Source organism: Triturus cristatus, chromosome 5_1, assembly GCF_964204655.1.
Source record: "Triturus cristatus chromosome 5_1, aTriCri1.1, whole genome shotgun sequence".
Taxonomy (NCBI): Eukaryota; Metazoa; Chordata; class Amphibia; order Caudata; family Salamandridae; genus Triturus; species Triturus cristatus.
The window spans coordinates 169,223,390-169,228,352 of record NC_140587.1 but is presented as its reverse complement, the minus strand read 5'-3'; positions in this window follow the sequence as shown (position 1 = coordinate 169,228,352).

The window sequence follows — 4,963 nt, the reverse complement described above, 5'->3', positions numbered from 1 at the left end:
TTGTGCAAGTGTTCACAGACAACAACACCGGTGTGTGGTACTGCAACAAACAGAGCGGGGTGGGGTCGTGGACCCTATGTCAAGAGGTTCTTCACCTTTGGACATGGCTGGAACATCAGGGCATGACTCTGGTGGTTCAACACCTGGCAAGTTCTCTGAACTCCAGGGCGGACAAACACAGCAGTCGGTGACTTCAGTGGTGAGGAGAGCCTTGGTTAGATCTGTTCGCCACTGAAGAGAACACTCAACATCAGCAGTTCTGCGCTTTGGAGTTTGCAAAGCGTTTATCGCTCAGCGACTCTTTTCGTCACGAGTGGTACTGCGGCTTCCTGAATACCTTTCAGCCTGTACTAGTTCTGCCCCGATTGCTGAAGAAGATCAGGCGCAACCTGGCCCAAGTCATTCTTGTAGCTCTCAACTGGGCTTGAAGGGTCTGGTACCCCGAGCTCCTGAGCATGGCCATCGATCCCCCGATCAGACTGCCCCTCCGGAAGGGTCTTTTGTCGTAGCAGCAGGGGACGGTTCTTCAACCGAACCTGTCCAGCCTCCGCTTACTTGTGTGGATATTGAGCGGCAACAGTTGACAGCTTCTGACCTTCCGCCCAAAGTCTGTAATGTCATCTTGGCAGCCAGGCGTCCCTCCACTAAGACAGTATACGCCTGTCGATGGAACAAGTTTGTGGCATGGTGCACAGCAAAGGCTGTGGATCCCCTCTCTGCCCTTCTTTCTGAGGTTCTCTTGTTCATTCTTTCTTTGGCCCAGCAGGGCTCTGCTCTGGGCACTCTAAAAGACTATCTAGTAGCCATTTCTGCTTTCCTTCAGCTACCAGATCAGCCCTCTTTCTTCAAGTCCCCTATTGTAAATAAGTTCTTTAAGGGCATTATTCTTATTTTTCCTCCATCTAGTTTCATAATGCCCCAGTGGGACTTGAATCTTGTTTTGACTTAACTTATGTGTGCTCCTTTCGAGCCTCTTCACAACTGTCCTCTCAGGCTCCTCACTCTGAAAACTGCCTTTCTTGTTGCCATCACCTTTGCTCGCAGAGTGAGTGAGCTTCAGGCTCTTTCTTCTAAGCCCCCTTTCTTCTCTGTGCATCCGGACAAAGGAGTGCTTAGGACGAGACCCTTGTTCCTTCCTAAAGTAGTTACACCTTTTCACTTAGGACAAACTATTAGTCTGCCCACCTTTTTCCCTCCTCTGCACCCTTCCTAGGAGGAGAGACTCCACCGTCTGGACCCAAAACTTGCGCCATCTTTCTATCTCTACCGCACTAAAGATTTCCGGGTGGACAATCATTTCTTTATTGGCTATGTGTGTGCCAAGAAAGGCCAGGCTGTCCAAAAACGTATCATCTCCCAATGAGTTGCCCTTTGTATAAAACTTTGTTACGCTTTCGCGAAAAAGGAGCCTCTAGTGGGGCCGCGTGCTCATTCCGCTAAGGCCATGGCAGCAACTACTGCATTGTCATGCGGAGTCCCACTCATTGACATCAGCCTGGCGTCAACGTGGGCATCCATGCACACTGTCACCAGACAGTACTGCCTGAACAGTCAAGTCCGTAGGGATTGCTATTTTGCCCATTCTGTCCTCCAGAACTTTCTGGTGTGAACTTGGTTCGCAGACCCTCTTCCGGGGTTGGTATTGCTGGGGTATCTTTTCTAAGGTAAGGAAACTGTCACTTTCAGATGTAAAAGTTACTTACCTTCGGTAACAATGTATCTGTAAGAGACATACATTAGTTATAGATTCCTTACCGCCACACCCATCCTCCCCACTCTGTGAACTGACTTCTATGGATAGGGACTTCCTTACAAGGCCCTAGTTGTGGCGCAGCAGTTGTCAGTGTCTTTCATGGCTCTGCGCTTCTGGCGTGAAACGTCGTGTCAGAACTGATGTCAGCACGCAGCGTCGGCATCTAAGTAGGCACCGCAATGTCATCGCGGCGACCACAACACCAACAACTGACACGTAGTCGACTGATGCCACCTACCGACACGCAGGCGTACTGCCAAGAAAAAATTCTCGGGATCTAGTCTGATGCCTGGGGGAAATTTTAAGGTAAGTAATCTATAACTAACCTATGTCTCTTACAGATACATAGTTACCGAAGGCAAGTAACTTTTACTTCAGATTCTGTGTCTGAACCGGAGGAAAAGGCCCATCCCTCCTCAAGAAAAAGAAAAGAAGTCAGTCCCTCTTCCCATCATGGGGACCCTTAGAGATCCAAGTCCCAGAACAAATCTGAGGTGAAACACCACAAAAATCCTCAGACGGAGGCTTCAAAGTCTTCTTCAGCTTTAACTTCTGCTTCTCTGACTCCTGTTAGAGACCAGTCTTCTCGCCTGTCTGCTGCCTCCTCTTCGAAGATTCCAGTCTCCTCAAAGTCGGAGGTTTCTGCACTGTTGACTTCCTCGTCTGCGATGGCTACTACGACGCCGGTCAAGACGTCGATAGAAGCAACGTTGGCAGAATTATTGCAGACGGTAACTATGATGTCATCGTCAACGAGGCTTTCTCCGTCAACAAGAATTTCACTGTCGACCACTGGTCCGTCAACAATTTCGGGGCGGTCCGTGTCACAGATGATTAAATTTGCAACAGCACCGTTAGTCAAGCTTGTCGAGGGAGGGAAAAGTCGGCCTCCTTCAGCCCAAGCGGATTCAGGATTTCTCCAAGATTTCCCCCTTGCCTTTTGGGCTTCCAATAGGCAGAGGATGAAGGTTTGTTTGGCCCTGAATACAGTTCATCGCCGTTAAGGGTCAAGTGCCAAGATTCTGATGATGAGGACATTAAGGACAATGATCCATCTTCTTACCTTGCAGGGAAATATTCTTTTGCGGAGAAAGTTACTTCTTCTATGCAGTGGCCTGATTCCTTCCAGGAGCGTTACCCTTATGATGCTAGGGAGGAGGAGCGTCTTAATTTTAGGGGACCTTCAGTGAACGTTCCAGTTTCTCTGGTATCGGATCTCTGTCATATGATTGACGATTGTTATAGACGTTTTCCAGACACGAATGCTCCTCAGAGGCCTTTACCTCCCAAGAGGTTCCTAGTGTTCTCCCTGGCCAAAGCACTCCCAAGTCTACCAGGGAAAAAGTTCTCCCTCCTCCTATAGTCATCACATAGGATATCCAGGATGTAGAACAACAACAGACAGAGGAAGGAGAAATACACACGGACACAAATTCCCAAGATGAATGGGATGACTATATAGCCACCATGTTCTATCCCTTCTTCTATGGATTCCCCTCCTGCAGACATTGAGGGATTCCATGATCTTTTGGAGTGTGCCTTCAAACATTTCGACTTGCCAATGCCGGCTAGGCAAACTGAATATTTATGTAAGGGCACTCCCTATAGTTGTTTTTTGGGGCAAGAAGCACTGAAATTAATGAGAACACCTGCTTCCGTTCCAACAGTAATTCTAAAACTTGATAACAAATACAAGGCTCCTGACAACTTCCACGCATGGCTGGATTCTGTCATCATGCAGGTAGCGCAAAGGAGAGCCAAGAATCCAGCGTCTCGTGTACAGCTCTACCAGTCAAGGAGGGGTGCAGCCACGACAATATTGGTAAGGGGTTCTCTGCTTTGGTGGCCACCTCCATTAAAGACTCTAATGCCATGGCCAATCTTAGAAATGGGGCTCTCTAGTTGGCAGAGTTGGGTACCTTTGTCCAAATAGGTACCCTTGCTTCTAGTCAGGGTAAGGGGGATACACACTTTAGATAACCCATGGACACTCTCTTGGTAGCTTGGCACGAACAGACAGGCTTATCCCAAAGGCAATGTGTAAAGTATTTGTACCAACACTCACAGTAACACCGTGAAAACACCACAAAAGGACACCACACCAGTTTAGAAAGATAAAGTATCTTTATCTAAACTAAACAAGACCAAAACGACAAAAATCCAATATACGCAGTTAAAAATATGACTTTCAAAAGGTTTCAAGAACTTGTACCATAGAGAACTATGGATGCTTGACTTTTCACCAAAGTACCTGTAGTTGCGTCAAAGTTCACCAAGCCAAACAGCTGCAGCGTCGGAAAACAAAGAGATGCGACACTCCTGAGACCCTGAGGAAGCGATGCGACAGTCCTGCTGCACGCAGAAGAAGGGTTGCGTTGATTCTGGTCTGTAGGGGGAGTGATGCGTTGATTCTTCGTGCCGGTTCCGGTCCGCAGGTGATTTGTTGGGGAAGCGTGGCGCACAGGTACGATGCGTGGATCTTCGGGATGCGTCGGCGATCGATGCGGCGGTGTTGCGCGGCGCTGTGTCAGTCCTCTTCAGCCACGATCCCTCGTTGTGTCGATTCTTGCTGCGACAACAGGCGCTGCAACGGCTTTCGCAGCAGCACGGCGATGCGTGAAAATTCTTCTCGCTCTGTGAAGATGCGTTGGAAAAACAGCAGCACGAAGAGCCATGCGTTGATTTCTGCTGTCCTTTAGGTTTCTTCTCTTTCAGCTCCCAAACAGCAGCAACAACCTCCAGAGGCCCAAAACTGGCACAGGCACCTCAAAGCAGGTCAGAACTCACAACAGCAGGGGTCAGGGGAGCTGGGCATGAAGTCTTTGTGTCCCGGAGACTTCTGATCAGGAGGCCAGCTCAATTCAGGCCCTTGTAGATCTCCTTCAAGCAGGGGACACTGCACACAGCAAAGTCCTTCTCCTTTCCTTGGCAGAAACAGAAACTGCAGGCCAACCCCAGACACACAGCAAGGGCAGTACTTCTCGTCAGTCTCTCCAGCTCTTCTCCTTGGCAAAGCTTTCTCTTGAGTTCCAGGAATGATCTAAAGTTCAGGGGTTTTAGGTAGAGTATTTATACCCCAAAATGTCTTTGTTCTCTTTGTGCAAGGGGCTCTGAGCCCAGTTCAAACCAGTTCTGGGGGCACTCTGCCAGTGCACTACAACTTTCTTTGTTTATGTGGGCCTTGGCTCCAGACACACAGCAGGGGATGGA